Below are 22,022 nucleotides of genomic sequence, written 5' to 3'. Positions count from 1 at the left end.
GTACACCAAAAATAAAAGCACCTCTGGAGAGACAGGAAATAAAATGGAGAAATAAGTTCAGAACTAAATTAATAGGAAAATACAGAATTCAAAATTATTTTATTGTCTGTTAAAATGGAATACAGATATGGTTCGAACTAGGGATTGAAGATAGCTCTCTTACAGATGTGTTATTTCAAAGTGTTTGTAATAGTGTTTTTAAAAAGCAATCCTTAAAGGAAACAAACCAATAATCAATCCATAGGTATTATGAACTGCCACCCTTCGAGCTTTTCTCAATTAACATTTTTCCCTTAAAACTGAACTTTCAAATGAAAAGTAGGCAACAGATATTCCAGGTTACATACTATGACAAAGATTCTTAACTGTCAGACACCTCTGCCTGAAACAAGAATAAAATCACAATCTCCCTCTTACTAACCATGGCTCTTCCTTCCTCCCTCCTTCCCAACCAGTCTCCCTCTATCTCCCACTGCAAGATCCTAAACAGCACAGAAGAGTTCAATTAGATGATGCAATGAATTCCATCAAATGATCCAACTCTCATCTCCATCCCCATATTTCACCTCTCTTCCAGATCTAAAACTCTGTAATTCTACTATCTTATTGTATCATATACTCCTAGTTGTCTGTAATTCTTACTATTCAGCTATCCAACAATATCAGTTAAATCACAGATCCATTAATGCAAATTACTCAATTACTACAATTACTCATTTTAAAGTTAATTTTTGATCTCTTCTTTCTATATTTTCTTAGGAAAACAAACTTAGGTCAGTCAGTACAGAAATTGGTTTTATTGTCTTTCACTTTCAAAGAAGGTATTTCTTTTTAACCCCCTGGCAATCACAAATTTTCTTCAGTTAGATGGGTAAAAATTCACAGAAACTGAACTGCATTTTAAAAAATAAACACTAGTCAGAAATAAACTTTAAAATACAGACTTTCTTCTGAGATGCAAATAGACAACTCAGAAGATTAGCTTTGTACAAATATCTATAGCTTATCCTACAGAGGTGGCTCCATTTTCTTGTTTATAAAATGTAGGTAACTATTTGCTTAATCGCTGTATAAACTATAAAGCACTACACATACAGCTACCAAACTGTGCACCGAGACATCTTGGAACACCATGAACACCACAGCAAAGTCACAGGTATTGTAGGATACTTTTAATTATGAAGGAAAACACGGCAATTGTCAAGAGCTGTCAAACACGAGGTGAACTACTAGCTCAAGGGAGTACCATTTCAACATGAGATCATTCTACGTTCCTTTTGATGGTTACCATGTCTTTGAGAAACTGGGTTTGGGGCAGTTGATGTGATAATAAGTACTGCATGGAAATCAATGTGAAACAGGAAATGCAGGTGGCAGTGTCGAATCTGATTCTAGTAAGACTTTAGAACTTGTACATGCCCAACAGGCATACAAATCCCATCAATAAGTAACTGTCGTTATTTAATAATAAAAAAGAACTATTTTTTTTCTTTCAATGTAAGTGTAATTCTTGGACCAGAAATACTTATTAAGCTATTGTACCTAACTAAACAGAATTGTTAGGTATCATTTTTCACTATGAAAAAATGATGAAACACTAAAAGCACCATGAACCAAGAAATTCTCAATGCAGGGATTCTCACAGACGTTTTGCACCATGGTACAACATTTACCCTATCTACACTGGTGACAGGGCAATGAAAATTAAAAATTGTGAACACTGAAAAAATACCAAAAATGAGTAAGATGGTAACAGGCTTATCACCATCACATTTCATTCTAGAAAAGCAGGAGACAAAACTAAAGGTTGAATACAGTAATTAAATAAGGGGGAAAAAATAAGGAAAAAAAACCCCAAATGTTGTTGTATTATGTTGGTTTATTTAAAGACAAGTCAGTCTCATAGCCTTGGTTACCTAACAACAGTCTTCACTCTAGAAGATGAGCTCACTTTCAAACAAAATCTCCCACTATATTCTAAATTACACAGTATTTAAAAAGCAGAAGTCTCTGTTTGCTGATGAGGAGCCTAGGACCATAGCCCGGCCTACCTCCTCCGCACTTCTGACAGTATTCACTGGAGCCTCTTTAACAGTTAGTTTTAGGTTGCTGCAGGGAAGGAGGGAGGCCTTCCCTTACCTTCAATTAGGTGGCTCAGCTTTACAGAGGGTTAAATAATGGATTCTTTGAGGAGGCACAATCCATGGCCTAAAGCTAGGACAATGACTTTCAAACTTATTTTTTTAACTGCAATACAACCCAGTATATAAATACAATGGAAAAAAAAGTCTCAATTATATTCTTCTCGTATGTAATTCATTCTGAGATTTTCCTACACAAATTGAAACATGGTTTACAAAACTCTGGCCTAAAAAATTACCTCAGTGACTTCTCAACCTAAAATAAATAAATAGATAATTTAAAGTGCATTAAGAGAGAAGGAGAAAAGAGAACAAATTTATTATTTGGAAATAATATAACAAAATCTTAAGATTTTCAACTCACCATCCATTCCAAAAACCAAATAAAAACAACAGAAAAGGCAGGAAGAGGGAGAATAAGGAAGGAATGAATCTGCATGAATAAGAGCTGACTGTAAAAAAATAAAATCATCAAAATTTTATCTCTAGTTAAGAAAGAACTTTCCAACTTGAAAATAAGAATAAATCTTTAACTCTTTTTCAACACAACTGCTGATTTTACAGTGGTCAACTACATTATAACATTTCTTTCTCCTACTCCCCCAAACTATTAAATTGGCCAAATAAACAAAAACTAAGGAAAAAATGACAGCAGTGTCAGAAATCAAAAGATCACCAATACTGATAGTCAACACAAGCAAAACCAGGACTCAGTAGAACACCTCAACTCAGAAATGGGGTGGGGGAGGAGAGGACTGAATGAAGACAAGAAGATAAAAGTTCCTTAGCTTTGGGCCACCATAATTAACAAACAAGCAAACAGAATCTTCCAATAATATACTCTTACCTCTACAGCAACACCTTTCCTAATTCCTGCCAGTAACCTCAGCTCAAATAACACAGCAAACAATAGGATTCTGAAAGTCCACCAGAAACCAAAATAGAATTAAGAGATAAAGACTTTGCACTTGAGCTTTCTTGACTTGGCATAGACTGTAAGACACATCAAGTTGGGATTTTGTGACCCAGATGCTCTCTCAGCCATCTGTTTTGCTCACAGGAGACACAAGCCCAACAGTGTGCTCCCAACCCACATACCCTAAAAATAATTCTACTTTTAAAGCCTGCCTCAGTTATTTACCAAACTTGGGATAAGTCACAAAGAGAAAAAACTAGAGCTACCCATTCCCTTAGAAGGACCCATCTAGAGAAAATAATCCTAATTGGTACAATGGCTAAAGAAGCCCACACCTGCTACCAATAATGACTAATTGAGAATTTCACTTACAAATATAACTGAATAAGGATAAATCAACAAAGACAACAGGAGAGTCAGAATCCAAAACAGGTACACAAACTGAGAATGAGAGAAAAGGCCAAATAAAATAAAGTTAATACAAAAAGACACAACAGAAAGTTTTTTAATTAGTACTGGCAATGAAATGTGGAGAAACTTGTATACATAGTAACTAAAGTAAGCTGCTATGAAAAGCAGCAATAGTAAAACAGAGAATTCTAGTGACCTGAGGGCATGATAAATTCCAACTGGAAGGGATGAGGGGAGAGAGAACTATACCAACAAAAGCAGTGAAGAGCTCAACAAATACGCTTAAAAAAATTGAACACTCATATCCAGTAGTATACAGTCTATCTATTATGAAGGGCCTAAATGCGTCAACAGAAAACTGTAATACTGTTGAACTCATATAAGGAAAAATCTATAAGAGCATTTCCATAATCCACCTTCACTTCTATACTCCCCATCTCTCCATTCTCGTAAAAATAGAATGACTTGAAACTTGGGCAGTAAGCAGTATGCACGTGGAGATTCAAGAGGGCAAATGTCCATATCAGCACTGTGCCAGCTACAAGAAGGAAGTTGAACCTGAGAGTCATCCTTTAAGCATGGACCTTAGAAAGTTCCCAGGATATAATAAATCCTATATCTTAGCAGGTGCAGAAGCAAATCCTCTGTGGACTTTAAAAAAAAAAAAAAAAAACTTCTCAGTGTAGGCGCCCAAATTTTCCACATATTAAGCTCAACAAAACATGAATTCTATTCAAGGATCACCAAACACATAAGAAAATGAACACCACATGCGAGATTCATGCACCACCGAATTCAAATATTAAAATTTGATTGCCAAAAGGTAAAATATGGATGAAATGCTAAAAGAAAACTGTTAAATGAAATTACAAAATAAGCTAGCAGGAAGAGGCTGCTGAAAATAACCAGAAAGACTGGGGGGGACAGGGATTGTAATAAAAGTAACAGTTGATCTCAAAATTTCAATGGACCATTTAAAGAGATTAAAATTGGATAGAAAAAGTCATAAAAGTTAGCAATTTGAATCAACTACCTAAAATGCAGGGTCAAGAGACAAACAGATGAGAGATTTTAAAGGGATTTAAGAGATACTGGTTGACAAAGAGAAATGTAAACTATAACTGTAGCTACTACAACTTGGTAATGAAATCACAGCATAAAAAGATACTTTGTAACACTGAAAATATAAAGGAAGAAGAGTAGAAGGATAAAACTTTTATAGGTGAGTGACAATAAATTGTTATCAGCAGAAAAAGGACTATTTATAAGATGTTTTATGTAAACCTCATAGTAACTACACCAAGCAAAAATCTAGAGGAGACATAAAACAAATAAGGCAGAGACTGAGCAAATCGCCCTGGAAACCCACCTACAAAGGTAAACAGAAAGAAAAGGAAACAACGGAAAGACAAAATAACCAGAAGGCAAAAGATAAAATGGCAGTAGTAAACCCTTACATATCAATAATGACCCTAAATGTAAACTGACCTCACCTACCAAAAGACACAGTAGCTGAATGAATAAGGAAAACAAGACCCAACTATATGCTGCCTATAGGAGACTCACTTCAGCTCTACAGACATACTAGACTCAAAAGTGAAAGGACAGAAGATGATATTCCAAGCAAATGGAAATCAAAAGCAGGCAGGCAGAGCATACTTGTATCAGACAAAACAGACTTCAAGCCAAAAGAGTAACAAGAGACAAAGGTCATTATGCAACGATAAAGGGATCAATATGTACAGACATAACAAAACTAAGTGTAAATGCCCCTAACACTCAAGCACTGAAAATATTAAGCAAATACTAACAAATCTTAAAGGAGAAATAGACAACAATACAATAATAATATGGGACTTCAAACTCCCCCTATCAGCTATGGATAAATCATCCAAACAGAAAATCAGTAAGGAAACAATGGAATTGAACCACATTTTAGAACATACGGACTTAACAGACATATAAAGAACAATTAATCCAACAGCAGCAGAATACACATTCTTCTCAAGTGCACATGGAACATTCTCCAGAATAGATCTTAGGCCACAAGACAAATCTTGGCAAATTTGAGAAAACTGAAACTATACCAACTATCTTTTGGAACCAGAAAAAGAAGAACACATTAAGTTCAAAGTTAGTAAAAGAAAGGAAACAATAAAGATCAGAGCAGAAATAAGAGAGACCAGGAAAACAATGAAAAGGATCAAAATGACATTAAGAGGTGGTTCTTCAAAAAGATAAAGAAAATAGACAAACCTTTAGCTACTTCAAAAAAAAAAAAAGAAAAGAAAAGAAGACTCAAAATTAAAGACAAAAAGGAGACATTACAACTGATAATACAGAAATACACAGAATCATAAGTGACTACTAAGAACAATTTTTATGCCAACAAATTACATAACCTAGAGGAAACTGATACATTTCTAGAAACAACCTATCAAGACTAAATCAAGAAGAAACAGAAAATTTGAACAGATCAATAATGAGAAGAGATTGTATCAATAATTTGAAACCTCCCAACATAGAAAACTCCAGGACCGGACAGCTTCAATGGAAAATTCTACCAAACATTTAAAGAATTAACACAAATCCTCCTCAAACTCTTCCAAAATATTAAGAAAGAGGGAACATGTTCTAACTCATTCTACGAAGACAGCATTACCTTGATACAAAAACCAGATAAGGATACCATAAGAAAAAATATATAGACCAATATTCCTTATGAATATAGATGCAAAAATTCTCAATTAGCAAGCCAAATTCAAGAACACATCAAAAGGTGGGGGAGGATAAAGCTCAGTGGTAGATACTTAGCATGCACAAGGTCCTGAGTTCAATCCCCAGGACCTCTATTAAAATAAAGAAATCTAATTGCCTCCACCCTTGGGGTGGGGGCAGGGGGAAGTATACATCAAAAGATCATACACCATGGCCAAGTCGGATTTATCCCTGGGATATAAGGATTGTTCAATATATGCAAGTCAATAAATGTAATGTATCACATCGATAAAATAAAAGATTAAAATCACATGATCATCTCAAAAGACACAGAAAAAGCACTGGCAAAATACAAAAATCCTTTCGTGATGAAAACCCAACATAGTGGGTATGGAAGGAACATACCTCAACATAACAAATGCCATATAAGACAAACCCACAACTAACGTTATGTTCAATGGAAAGAAATTCAAAGTGTTTCCTCTAAGATCCAGAACAAGACAAGGATGCCCATTTTCATCATTCCTACTCAATATATTACTGCAAGTCCTAGCTAAAACAGTTACACAAGATGGACAGGTAAAAAGCATCCAAATTAGTAAAACAGTTGCTATTTGCTAATGACATGATCTCATATATAGAATCCCAAAAAATACAACTAAAAACTATTTAAATTAATCAATAACTTCGGTAAAGTGGAAGGATACAAAATCAACATACAAAAATGAGCTGCAGTCCTTTATACTAATGATGAAGCATTGGAAAAATAAAGATAACTATTCAAGCTACAACAGCATCAAAAAAAAATTTTTTATGAACAAATTTAACCAAGGAAGTGAAAGATCTGCATAATGAAAACTACAAGACTCCGCTAAAATAAATCAAAAACACAAATGGAAAGACTTCTCATGTTCATGAATCGAAAGAATATTGTTAAAGTGGCCATACTACCCAAAGCTATCCACAGATTAAACATAACCTCCATGAAATAAAAATGACATTCTTCATAGGAATAGAAGAAATAATCCTAAAATTTGTATGGGCCCACAAAAGACCCCAAACAGCCAAAGCAATACTAAGAAAAAAAGAATAAAGCCAAAGATACCACACTTCCCAGACTTCAAACTATACCATAAAACCATAGTAATAAAAACACAGAAAACAGACACATCAGCCAATGGAACAGAATAGAGTCCAGAATTAAATCCTGGCATATATGGTCAAATAATATTTAACAAGGAAGCCAAAAATACCCAAAGGGAAAATAGTCTCTTCAAGAAACAATGCTGGGAAAACTGGAGAAATATATGCATAACAAAAAAACTGGACCCCAATCACACAACACTCACAACTAACAAAAATTAACTCAAAATGGATCAAAGACAAAACAAGACTTGATACCATTAAACTCCTAGAAGAAAATGCAGGTAAGAAGCTGGCCAATATTGGTCTTAGCAATGATTTTTTTGGACACGACACCAAAAGCACAAACAGCAAAGGTAAAAATCAACAAATGGAACTATATCAAACTCAAAAACTTCTGTAAAGCAAAAGAAATAACAAAGTGAAAAAAATGTACAGAGAGAAATTTCCCAAACCATGTATCAGATAACGGGTTAATATACAAAATATACAAAGAATTTAATAACAAAAATACAAACAATCCAATTAAAAAGTAGGCAGAAAAAATAAAGACATTTTTCCAAAAAGAACATCAAAATGGCCAACAGGCACATGAAAAGATGCTAATCATCAGGGAATGCAAGTCAATACCACAATGAGATATCTATCAGGGGAGAGTATAGCTCAGAAGTAGTGTGCTTAGCATGAACGAGGCCCTGGGTTCAATCCCCGGTAACCCCATTAAAAAATTAATTAATTAAACCTAATTACCTTCCCCTCCACCAAAAAAAAAAAAAAAAAAAAAAAAAGAGAGAGAGCTATATGATCAAGAAGGCAAGAGACAAAAGGTGTTGGCAAAGATGAGGTGTAAAGCGAACCCTTATACGTTGTTGCTGGGAATGTAAATTGGTCTAGCCCCTATGGAAAGCAACAATGGAGGTAGGTTCCTCAACAAATTAAAAATAGATCCACCATACAAACCAACAATTACACTTCTGCAATTACACTTCTCAGTATATACCCAAAGGAAATGAAAACAGGATTTTGATGAGTTCATGCACCTCCAGGTTTATCACAACTTTATTTACTATATCCAAAATATGGAAGCAACCCAAATACTCATCAGTGGATAAATGGATAATATAGAAGTAATACATACACACAAAGGAATTATTATTCAACCATAAGAAAGAAGGATAACCTGCCATTGCAACAACACAGATGTAACTTGAGCATATTATGCTAAGTGAGACAAATCTGACAAAGACAAGTACTGTATGTTATCACTTATAAGTAGAATTCAAAAAGTTAAACCCACAAAAAAAAAAATTGGTGCTTACCAGGGGGTGCATGGAGTAGGGAAAAAGGGGACAACATTGATGGTGTTTAGGGGTACAAATTTATAAGTAGCAGATAAGCCATAGAAATTGAATGCACAGAATAATGAACACAGAAATAATATTGTACTGTAGGCAATGTGATTAATATCGCTACATCTACACTCATACAACATATAAATGTATCATAGTAACCTATTGTACATCTTATACAATGTTACATGTTAAATTTATTCAATCAAAACAAAACTTTAAAAAAAAGAAAACAGACTGTGCTAAAATGAAAATAACTTTTTTAAAAAGAAATAAAAGGAAGCAAAGAAAAAGGAAAGGTAGGACAAATAGAAAATGGAAACTATAAGAAAAAGAAAAGTGGTTGCTTACATTATTATCAATGGGCAAAAAGATTTTAAAAGACAAAGAATTATAGGACATAGAGAGGTCATCAAAAATTATTAAAATATTCTAATCACCAGGAAAGTAATTTAATTTTTTTTTTATTGAAGTATAGTCAGTTTACAATGTTGTTAATTTTTGGTGTACAGCCCAGTGTTTCAGTTATACATATATATATTTCTTTACATATTCTTTTTAATTATAGGTTATTACAAAGTTATTATGGTTCCCTGTGGTATACAGTAGGACCTTGTTTTATCTATTTTAAATATAGTAGTTTGTTATCTGAAAATCCTGAACTCCCAATTTATCCCCCTCACCTCTCCAGGTAACCATAAGTTTGTTTCCTATGTCTGTCTCTTTCTGTTTTGTAAATTTCATTTGTCTATTTGTGTCATTTTTTTCAGATTCCACATAAGTGATATCATACGGTATTTTTCTTTCTCTTTCTGGCTTACTTCACTTAGTATGACAATCTCCAGGTCAAAGAATGTTGCTGCAAATGGCATTTTACCCTTTTGATGGCTGAGTAGTATTCCATCATACTTATCATACATATCAAGTATTCCTTCTAAAATCAGAAACAATAATAATAATATATATACCACAACTTCTTGATCTAGTCATTTGTTGATGGACATTCAGGTTCCTTTCATGTCTTGGCTATTATATATAGTGCTGCTATGAACACCAGGGTGCATGTATCTTTTCAAACTAGAGTTTCCTCCAGATATAAGGAAAGTAATTTTAAATTTATATGAACTATTAGATAACATGCAAATATAGCAAAATTTGATAAAACCATAGGGATAATCTGACATACCCATGAACACAGTACAAAGCATTTTAACACTTATTCTACTATTGACAGATTATACACTAGAAAAATTACTAAAGATACAGAAGACTTATATAAGATAATTAACAAGTTTGATTTGTTGGTCATTTATAGAACCCTGTACCCTTATAGATTCTTAAGCACAGTATGTAACACTCAGAATAACTAATGGCAATCTTGTATATAACAAATTCAAAAGAATCCAGATCTCACACACCGCACACTTTTGACTAAAATGTAATCAATGGGTAGAAACCGAAAAGATAAGCAGTTCCACATTAGGAACTATAAAAACACGAAAATAATAAAATAATTATAACTGAGAGACATAAGAAAAAATAGACATAAAACCTGTAGGAATTAGAGAAAGTAGAATAGAAAGGAAAATTGAAAGCCTTATTTGTTTATGCTGAAAAGAAAAAAAGGTTAAAATAAATATGTTAAGCATGAAACCTAAAAAGCCAGGAAAAGAAAATAAGAATAAACCAAAAATGATCCCAAAGAATAGAGAAAGAAAATAGTAAAGAGCAGAAATTAATTAATTAGGAGAATACATCTAAATAATTTTTTTAACCAGTGAATTTCTGATGAGGTGGATCAAGAATAGAAATTTTAAGAATTAATATTAGGAATTTTAAAAAGGGATTAACTACAGAGATTAGTATGAGTATTAAAAGGATGACTTTAAGAATACATTAAGCCAAGGACTGACAACCTCTTCCTTAAAGCACTACACAATAAATGTTTCTGGCTTGTGGCTCATACCTTCTGCCCTAACTCTGCATTTATAGCACTAAAGCAATCACAGACAATATGAATGAGTATCACTCATCCAATAAAACTCTATTTACAAAAAGAGGCAGGCAGCCTGCAGGCAACAGTTTGCTGACTCCTGATTTATGCTAATAAACCTGATAACTCAGGTGATATAATTTCCTAGAAAACATGTAAGTAACAAAAACTTATTCTAGAAGAAATAAAAAAAATTTAAATAGGCTAATAATCATTAAAGAAACTGAAAATTAAAATCGTCCCACAAACAAAACATCAGGCTTAATGAGTTGTTTCAAACTTAAAGAATACAATGGTTCCATCTTTTTACAAAAGCTTCCAGAGAACAGAAATGAAAAGAGTATTTCCCATCTCTTTCTGTGAAACTAATATAACTTTGACATGAAAATCAGAAAATATTACGAAAACTCATAAGCAAACATATGTACATGAATTAGCCACGTAACTCCAACTTGTACTTTTAAAAGAGTGATATTACAGCACTGCCCAATAGAATTTTCTGCAATGGAAATGTTCTAATTTGCATTGTTCAATATGACAGCTGCTAGCTTCAATTAACACTTGAAATATGGTTGGTATGTCTTAGAAACTGGATTTTTAATTTTATTTAATTTTCATTAATTTAAATTTAAATCGCCACATGTGGCTAGTGGCTACTATATTGGACAGTACACTTATATTATGACCAAATTCAATTTATTCTAATAACCCAACGTTGGTTTATGACCAGAAAGATATCTATCAATATCACTTACCACATCAACACACTGAAGGAAGAAATAAAACTGTCTCAACACGTGAAAAATCAATACCCCTTTGCTAAAGATACAAGAAAAGGAAATATGGTTACCTGATAAAGGTTACCTACCAAAAACCAACAAAAAACATCATTCTTAATGGTGAAACATATCAAGTATTCCTTTTAAAATCAGAAACAATAATAATTCCACTATCACTACTACTCTTAAATATTTACCAGAAGATTCTAACTAGTACTCTAAGAAAAGTAAATGTGTGGTATAAGGATTAGAAAGAAACTATTATTTATATTTGCAGGTGACACAATCTGCTATATAGAAATTCATAAATAGCAAAATATTAGAAAACTAAAAGCTTAGCAAGATGGACAGATTACCATGCAAAAATCTACTGTATTTCCATATACCTGTCAAAGCAACTGAAAATGTAATTTAAAATCAAAAGTATAAGGTGCGTTTTTAGAATCTAAGCAAACATGTTTAAGACCTACATGACGAAAACTATAATACCTTATTAAAAAACATAAAGTATAATTGATTACAGGTGTATTATGTTCATATCATAAAGATATTCACTATCATAAAGATGTCAATTCTCCCCCAAAGTATTCTAGATATATAATTCAACAGAGCACCTGAAAGACTTTAGCACCAATTTTAAAATTATCTGGATGTGCAAAAAGTCAGAACACCCATGAAAAATAAAGTAGAGGGAATGTGTCCTACCAGACAGCAAAAGTTATTACAGTGAGGATAGACAAATAGATCATGGAACAGAACTGAGTCCAGAAATAGACCCACACACATATGGAAACTTGATTATGAGAGTTAGTTTTACAGATCAACGCAGAAAAGACAGAGTCTTTATTAAAGGAATCTGAATATTCATAAAGGAAAAAAAGAATTTCAAGGCCTATCCCACTGTTGATGGCAAAAAAGATATAATAGCACCCCCAATAAACTAAAATGAAAGACGAAGGTTTAAAACAAGAGATGTGTTTTATTATCCAAGTCTGGAAAGATTTCTTAAATCAAACTAAATGTAATTAGATACATAAATCAAAAAATAAAAGACTGATAAGCTTTACTACATTAAAATTAATACCTCATATGGGAAAAGGTATTTGCAATTCAACTTTTTTTTAAAGCTAGCAACCAGAATATACTAAGAACATCGATAAACAGTGAAGAAAAACAACCCAACAGAAAAAAAATGTCACTATCAGGTGTACCACAGAGGAAAAAAATCTAGTAAACATTTGACAAGTCTCTTATTTATCTCATATTTTTACATTGCAAAAATGCCCAAAACAACGTGGATATGTGTTTGCCTCCCCTACAATCATTACACCCCTCTTTGATAACATAGCTGCAATGAATTTAGGGTAGTAGTAACATCTAAGTCCATTAAATAGGCCCTAACTAGCCAAGATAATCAGTATAGTTCCCCCTCCCTAGAGAGTAAATGGATGGTTTAAGGTAAAATAGATTTAAGCTATGAGGATACAGCAATTCTCTAAGTCAGGGGTACTGATTCAGAGGTGGTTCAATCATAGCTCAGGAATCTGTTTTAGATGAGACAAGTAATAAATATGCACATAATTTCACTGTCTCACTAGTGTGCGATGGCTCTCTCGCAAACAAGTTCACTCTGCAAAGACTGTCAACATCAGAGAATTTATTAATGAAAGAATTCTATTGATCGGCAAAAAAAAAAAAAAGCACAAGATTATCTAAATTAAACTGCTCACTATTCCTGATTTATATAAATATCTTACAGCAAACCAGGATGAGAAAGAAAATTCTTCAATACAATAAACTAGTTTTCAGAAGTAAAGAACAAATAATTAAACTTAATTACAAAACACTAGACCATTTCTACTGAGACTAGTGAAAAGCCTCACAATATTCATTTGGATTTGTGACGTGTTAAGGAACGAAATTTCCTAGTCCAGCTACATTCAACAACAAAAAAGGGTTTACTGTCAGGAAAATAAACAGTAATCCCAAAGTAGAGAAGGTTTTCGGTATGGTTCCATTACTGCTCCTGGTTCTAATTCGGTCCCATTTCCTTGACTCTTCCCTTAGTCCCATGCCAGTTTCAACCTCAAGATACCAGGCAATGGGAACACAGACTACATTTTTTTGTATTTACATGCGGAGATAGGTATAATAGCAAAATACTGAAAATTGCCTACATGTCCTGCATTGGAAAAGTTAAGCAATTTTTGGTATACACATACAAAACTAAAATTGATGAGGCAATTTATGTGCTGACCCAGATCAAAGTCCAAAATACATATTAAATTGAAGCAGCAAAACAATACACATATATACTACGATCTCCATTTGTGTTTTTAAAATATAAAATTGTTTAAAAGAGAAAAAGTAATTGTCACTTCTAGCTTAGCATCTTGACAAATTTCTAGAACCCAAGATGTAACTATATTTCACAGTGTTAGGGAAGTCTCTGGCTGCAGGCAAGTACATTATGAAAATACTTCAGTATTTTGAAAAGAAAAGTTTACTTTTAGATTGGCAAATTATTGTATTTATTATATAATAAATGAAAGAATAAAACTAATAGTCGCTAAGCACCTATTTGCGAGGAGCTACATAAGTTACTTTTATGTACTTTGTGTTATTCCAGTAACCCTGAGATACATGATGTTCTCTTAGAGATTAAGAGAAGCAACATGTCCACAGTCCACAAGGTCGTAACACTTGTAATTGATAAAGCCAGACTTAATTCCAAATTTAATTCCAATAGAACACTCTTCAGACATTAAATGGACCTTGAGGGCATTATGATAAGTGAAATAAGTCAGAGAGAAAAAGACAAATACCCTATGATATGACTTATATGTGGAATCTAAACAGAACAGAAAACAACCGAATTCATAGCTACAGGGAACAATTTAGATTGGTGGTTGCCAGAGGTAGAGGAAGAGATGGGCAAAATGGGTGGACATGGTCAAAAAGTACAAATTTTCAGTTATAAAGTAAGTAAGTCATGGGGATGTAACATGGTGACTATATACAATAATATTGCATTGTACATTTGAGATTTGCTAAGAGTGAATTTTAAAAGAAAAAACTCCTAACTGTGTGGTGACAGAGGTTAACTATAATTAGGCTTACTGTGGTGATCATTTCACAATATATACAAATATCAAATCATTATATTGTATACCTGAAACTAATAAGTCAATTACATCTCAATTTAAAAATTTTAACATTAAAATTTTCACTAGTCCTTATCTTCCATTATTTCCCCATACATTTAACTTTCCACAACTTGCCACCCTTAGAAACTCAAGAATCCTTTTCCTCTGTCCTGTCACTTCTCTAAAAATGCATTATTCTTTTGTCAGTCTAATTTGTAAGGCCCCAGCCAGCAAACTTAAGATAGAGAAAAAAGGTTTTTCTCTGCCATACAACAGATTAGCAAGAGAAAAGACAGACTTTTATTCACATATGTATACAAACAAGTTTACAGAAAAATGTGACTCAAGGAGATGTTTAGAATCTGGGACTTATATAGCACCTTAATAAGTGAAGGGCACTTACAGGAAAATAAATGACTTTTTGGAAAGATAAATGGGCCCTTACAAGAACAGATGAGAGACAAGGTAGTTCTGTGACAATGTCTATTTAGGTATGGTGTAGCAACTTTTCATCTCCAGTGATAAGAGTCAATCTTTCCTGGCTGCTCCCCAAAAGGGAATTTATGACAATTGAGTTCTTTGGGGAAACTCCGTTTTTAGGCAGGTTAAGAGATTTCTTCTCAAAATAACTTTTATGCCATGGTCACTTATTCTGGACTCCTTTAAGTGTCAAGACTATAACAACAGAAGAGAGAGACTAGGCTCAACTCTGAATACAAGGATAAGTGGGAATTTTTAACAAAAACAAAAAAACTTTTATAGCTCAAAGGACAGTATCAACAAAGTGAATGACAACCAACAGAATGGGAGAAAAATTACATAATCATAACTGATAAGGGGCTTATATCTAGAATAAATGGGAGAAAAATTACATAATCATAACTGATAAGGGGCTTATATCTAGAATATATAAAGAACTATTACAACTCAATTTTAAAATGTGACAAAGGCTCTGAATAGTCTTCCAAAGAAGATATGCAAATGGTTAATACACACATGAAAAGTTGCTCAACATCATTAACCATCAGGAAATGCAAATCAAAATCCCAACGAAATACTTGTTCACACCCACTAGAATGGCTGTAATCAAAAACACAGACAACAATAACAAGTGTGGACAAGGATGTAGAGAAATTAAAACCTTCATACACTGATGGTGGGAATGTTAAATGACACTGCAGCTTTGGAAAACAGTCTGGTATTTTCTCAAACAGTTAAACAGTTACCAAATGATCCTACGTATATATCCAGAGAAATAAAAATGTATGTCTGCACATAAACTTGTACACAAATGCTCATTATAGTATTATTCATAATAGCTAAAGCAGAAACAACTCAAATGCCCATCAACTAACGAATGGATAAAATATTGTCTACCCATACAATGAAATATTTGGCAATAAAAAGAAATGAAGTACTAACATATAATACTACAAGATTGCTGAACTTTGAAAACATTAAGTTAAAGATACCAACTACAAAGGACTAAATAATAAATGATTCCACTAATATGAAATGTATGGAATAGGCATATCTCTGGAGACAGAAAGCAGATCAATGACTGCAGGATGGAGGGGGGAAGGAGGATGAGATGCTAGGAGGTGTTGGCTAAGAAATGTAGGTTTCTTTTGGGATAATGAAATGTTCTAAAATTATGGTAATAATGCATAACTCTGTAAATATACTAAACCACTGAGCTATACACTTTAAATTAGTGAACTGTATGGTATACAAATTATATCGAAACAAAGATGTTTAAAAATATCAATGTGATAAAAGCTATAATAAAAGCATATACCAGTCCAGGCAAAGAATCAGGAGTCTGACAGTGTATAGTAGGGATAAGGAAACCTTCCCTGAGAAATCACACTTCAGTAAATCTCCAAAAAAGATGCACTAAGTCTGCCAACAGAACAAATCTAGGCAGAGGATTTCAGACGAAATTAAAAGAAATGTATAGACATGCAAGAGAATATGACAGTACAGGGTAATTTCACATAGCCAGAACTCAGAAATTCTGTCGCTAAGTAACTAAAGATTCTGCTGGAGAGGGAAGCAGAGGCAGATTCATCAAGAAACCTAAATGATCAAATTTATTTTTTTCTTGTGAGCAATGAGAATTTAAAGTTTTAACCAAGGGAATAAAATGATCAAATGTCTTTTACATAAACTATTTTGACAGTTCCTGAAAGATGGACTAGAAAAAGGTAAGAATAGAACTTAAGAGACTGATTAGGAAGTTACTAATTTTTTAAATTTACTTTTTTAGTGAACAAAAGATTCTTTAAATTTTATAGTGCTTTACAATTGTCAAAGGTGTCACACACGATTTCATAAAATCCCATAATAACCCTTTCTTTTATCCTCTATCCCTATTTTGTCCTTCTCTCCCCTTCCTTCTCCCACTGGTTTGCTCTCTATAAAAAAGCTCTTTTTCGTGGCACCTCAGAGGCAGTCAGCTGCTTCAGAATGAAGTTGAACATCTCTTTCCGAGCCACTGGTTGCCAGAAACTCACTGAAGTAGATGATAAATGCAAACTTCATACCTTTTATGCAAAGCATATGGCTATAGAAGTTGCTGCTAATGTTCTGGGTGAAGAATGGAAGGGTTATATAGTCCAAATCAGTAGTGGGAAATGATAAACAAGGTTTCCCCATGAAGCAGGGTGTCCTGATCCATGGCTGTGTCTGTCTGCTACTGAGTTAAGGTGAAGTTCTGTTATAGATCAAGGAAAACTGGAGAAAGAAAGTGCAAATTTGTTCAGGGTTGCATTGCGAATGCCAATCTAAGTGTTCTCAATTTGGTCATCATAAAAAGGGGACAGAGAGGATATTCCTGGACTCACTGATACGACTGTGCCTCATCGCCCTGGGGTCCAAAATAGCTAGAATTCACAAACTTTTCAATCTCTCTAAAGATGATGTCTGCCAGCATGTCATGAGAAAGCACCTAAACAGAGAAAGTAAGAAACCAAGGACCAAAGCACCCAAGATGCATGCAGTGTTTGTTACTCCACATGTTCTGTAACACAAACATCAACCTATTTGCCCTGAAAGAACAGCATGCTAAGAAAAATAAGGAAAGGCTGCAGAATATGCTAAACTTTTGGCCAAAAGAATGAAGGAGGTCAAAGAAAAACACAAGGAACAAACTACCAAGAGACAGAAGCTGTCCTCTCTGAGAGCTTCCATCTCTGAGTTCAGTCAAAAATATGATGTTCCAAGAGTAACAAATAAATAAGGTCAGATATTAAAAAAAGAGAGAGAGAGAAGGAAAAAGAATCATGAGGATCTGGATTAAACCAAAAGCAATAAACATAAAGAGGAAGAGAAGGTGTGAGAGATTACAGAAATAGTAAATTTAATAACTAATTTGAGAAAGAAGAAAAACCAATTAAGGAATGAAAACCAGGAGTCAGGTCAAACTTCAGATGTTGATTTGGGGGTAACCAACATAGAATGGAAGCCACAGAAATGAATGACCTTATGCAAGCAAAGCTCAGAAAGGAGATGAGGGGGGAAAAAAAACCCAAAACACTGTGGAATAGTTTTTCCTCAAATTGAAATGTCACTATATATAACCAATTCACACCAGTAAAACCCATAATTAATTATTATATTAGGAAACTAACCATAAAGGTTAATAATACTTCATGAAAAAATTAGATAGCTCTAAAAAGGGTGACAATTTCAGTCTCATTTATGTTTTTCTGTAAGAAAGGTTTTAAAGGTTTAGACTAAAGGCAGCATGGTATAATATTAAGAGGAGAAGAAATAACAACATACTGAGTACCTATCTAGCCTGTGCTCACAGTTCTAAACACTTAATGTGTATTAATTCATTTAATCCTCACCAGCAACCTTTGGAGGTAAGTAATCTCCTTTCCTAGAAAGTGATGCACAAAGAGGTTAAGTAATTTGCCCAAGGCGGAAAGGCTAGTAAGGTCTGGGACAAGGACTCTTAACACAGTTCCAGAGCCCACATATGTTACCACTGTACTGGCTCTCAAAGCAAAAAAGCAAAAACATGATAATACTTTGGTTCAAATGTTGGGTCTACAACCAATCTTGGCATATTGGTAACTTAAGCAGCTCAGCCTGTCTCCTCAGCTATAAGAAGGAAATAATGACACTATCAAAGGATTATTATGAGTATATAGTAATGAATATAAAACACCCGGCTAATTATTACCAAGTAGTAATAATAAAAATTTACTGAGTACATATTGGCATATATCAAGACACTGTCAAAGACACTTTATATAGATTATTTTATCTATTCTTCAAAACTGTCTCAAAAAGTATCATTACTCTCCTAACCATTTTTACAGGTTAGGAAATAGATTCAAAGAGATGGAGAGATTTGTGCGTGATGGTGTTACATGGTAGGATGAATATAAAATGGCCCCAATTCTCCACCCCTCCTAGTATCCATACCCCCAGCAATGTGACACTGCAGCTCCTCCCAACAAAAGGCAAAGTTGATTTCCCCACATCTTGAGCCTTGTCTGGCCTCATGACTTGCCCTGAACCAACAGAAAGTGGCAGAAGTGACACTGTGCCAGTTTCAAGTGCTGACCTCAAGAGACCTTGCATGTTTCTACTACCTCTCTTAGAATCCTGCCCCCCACCATGTGAACAAGACCAGACTTGCCTAATAAATGATGAGATATGTGCCTCAGTCACCCTCCATCATCCAGCAGATAGTCAGCCAACCGCCAGAAATATGAGAAGCCACCATAGATCAGCCAGCCTCCAGCCAACCTGCCAGGTGACCACAGATACATGAGCAATCCCAGATGAAATCAGCTCAACTGTAATGAGCCAAATCTAGCCCAGATGATCAGAGTCATCCACCTGATCTACAGATTCATAATAACACACACTCATTTTAAGCCACTGAAATTCTGGGGGAGTGGGGGTTGTTACCGAGTAATAGCTAACTGGAATTCATGGTAAGCAGAAGAGCTGGGATTTAAGGCCAGGCAGTCTGGCTCCAAGCTCACCATCCTAATCACTACATTATTATAATTTCCAGTTTCAGATTAGACATGACATGCAGTGCTACTATAGTATTTTCACTTGTGAAAAAGAAGTCATTTACGCTCACTGTTTTAGTCTTATTAACTTATAAAAGCTCAAAATAGTAAATACAATTGTTTGCTTTAGGTAAATAAAAAATCCAAAAAAGCACGTCAGATCTAGAATCAGAATGCAACAGCTACCGACCACCTGTCCATTATTAAATACTGGGTAATAAACAAGAAAAAACTACACGCACATTTCGGATATATCTACACTTCTTTCAAAGTAAATATTTCTGAACAGGGTATCCTGATTAACTCCCGAGTACTGTGAGACTATATTATTTTGTATTAATTCATTCTCATTCTTAACTGACTTACTTTGCTTCCCAATTCACTGATACATAACACAATACATCATATGATGCATTCATCCATGCCCATACAGTTCCCTTGGTAGATCTTAATTTCCACCAAGGGATACAGTAATAGTTTCATTCAACTGGAAGTTGAGACTGTCACCCAGCCACTTTGGGCTTTTCGTGTCAATGAATCAACAAAGAGGGTTACAGAACTGACTAGGGTGACTGATCTTACAATCAAGGGGAAGCTGGGCTGCTACTATACAAGAGGGGCTAAGAAAAAGTATGTCTGGAATGCAGGAGTTCCTCTAGAAGGCCACTTAGTATTTCCATGTACTGTGATTAAAGGCAGTGGAAATAATCCAGGCAGGCTGGCTAATGACACAGACCCTTAAGGAATGAAGATTTAGGTCACCCTACCAGGCAAGAAACCACAATCAGCTGAGGTACTTGCCAAGAACAGAGGGAATGTGGAATGACAGCCGGAGAAGGCAATTACAGGTAGCAACCACAACCACATGACTAGCTGCAGAAATGAAAACTCTAATGAGTATTTTTTCTTTTTATGATATAAAAAATTGTATATTAGTCAATTTATTTTTATCTCCCTTTCTACAACCATCTGATAGTAGCTAATATAATATCGTATTACCAAATTTAAGTTATGTAAGTAATGTAAGTTTATCCTTACATTAAGGATATAAGTAGAAAATGTGACGTAGGTAGAAAAAAAATTAACACAACTATGGATAAAGGGATTTTGTACCTTTTCTTAAGGAAAGGATTTGTATGTTATCAGCTGAACAAAGGATAGTTGCATTATGTTCACCAAAAGTACAGGTTTGTAATTTGCTTTATTTTTAAGTTAAATATGATTAAAAGAGGTTTGCATTGGTGCTGTGGTGACAAGGGATGGTCTGTGATGGCTTTTTATCTTAGCTGGGTTGCAACTACATTTTCCGAAATACCATTCCCCACATGGTTGTGGGTTAGGTTGGGCCTCAAAAAGTTTTTCCACGAGATTCAGAAGACAGAAGTGAAGCAGCAGCCAAGTTAAGAACGTCAACATAAAGTCAGGTGTTACGGCAGTTCTCACACAGTCATGGCTCTTTAGGCTCACTTTCATTGGCATGGGGCAGCGACTGGGCCCAAAGCTCTTCCAGCTCCTGTCAGATCTCCACCTTTGCTCTTCCAGATTATACCGAGGCAAGTGTGTGTGCAGCTCCATGATGAGGTGTCCCACACCTACTGCAGGTCACCTGCATCATCAAGGTTGCAGGTGTGAAACCAGTGAGAGTTATGAAGGCTCAAGTTCGGGCTCATACATTCCAATTCATTTCTACAAGTTCTAAATCTTCTTTGCAGGTTCTAGTTTAACCTCACCTTACCCCCATTTCATGTCCATCTTCCCTTCCCAACTGCCAGCCCTACTGACTTCAAGCCTAGCACCAGATTCAGGTACGTATAATTAGTTCCTACAATTGGTAAAAAACAATCACTACAATAATTTTACTTTTCAAGCAAACTCTAATCGATAGTGATGAAAATGTTATTTAGGGTTAAACTATTGTAGAAAAGGCTGAACGTGTTCACCTGCCTCTTCTCTATGGGCTGAACGTGTCCACCTCTTCTCTACCTCTTACAACACTCAACTAAAGAGAAAAAGTCAAATATCACATATTGGGGTTATAATGTACCTCACTTTTCTTCCATGAGCAAAAATACTTAAGGATTTACCTGAAGAATACTAAGTTTTGAAAGCATTTACTTTCTAAAAGAGCAAGTTCAAATTTTAAAATCTACCTTCTTATCTTTAAAGTTATATGTACATTAAAACAACAAAATAAGCTGTTCGAATTCAAGAGAGCAACTAAAAATCAACACCCCTTAATATATGTATTTTGACTATACGTTAACCTTAGACTTGTACTAGAAGCACAAAACACTCAGTTTATTAAAAAATGTATTGCCATTACATTTACAATCTCTACAATCAACTCACCGAGTTTCCTCTTGAACATACTTTCTTTTAAATATATT

The 22,022-nt window shown here is 34.3% G+C and overlaps 1 protein-coding gene and 1 pseudogene across 6 annotated transcripts in view; one reads left to right on the top strand and one right to left on the bottom strand.

Annotated features, from left to right (window-relative positions):
- Positions 1 to 22,022, bottom strand: part of PDS5B (PDS5 cohesin associated factor B) — a 164,001-nt gene that overhangs the window by 122,990 nt on the left and 18,989 nt on the right. The window lies entirely within an intron of this gene.
- On the top strand, positions 14,951 to 17,837 carry LOC105066310 (small ribosomal subunit protein eS6-like; annotated as a pseudogene).

Source organism: Camelus bactrianus, chromosome 14, assembly GCF_048773025.1.
Source record: "Camelus bactrianus isolate YW-2024 breed Bactrian camel chromosome 14, ASM4877302v1, whole genome shotgun sequence".
NCBI classification, from domain to species: Eukaryota; Metazoa; Chordata; class Mammalia; order Artiodactyla; family Camelidae; genus Camelus; species Camelus bactrianus.
The sequence above is the reverse complement of the archived record's forward strand: the minus strand, read 5'-3'. Positions and strand labels throughout refer to the sequence as shown.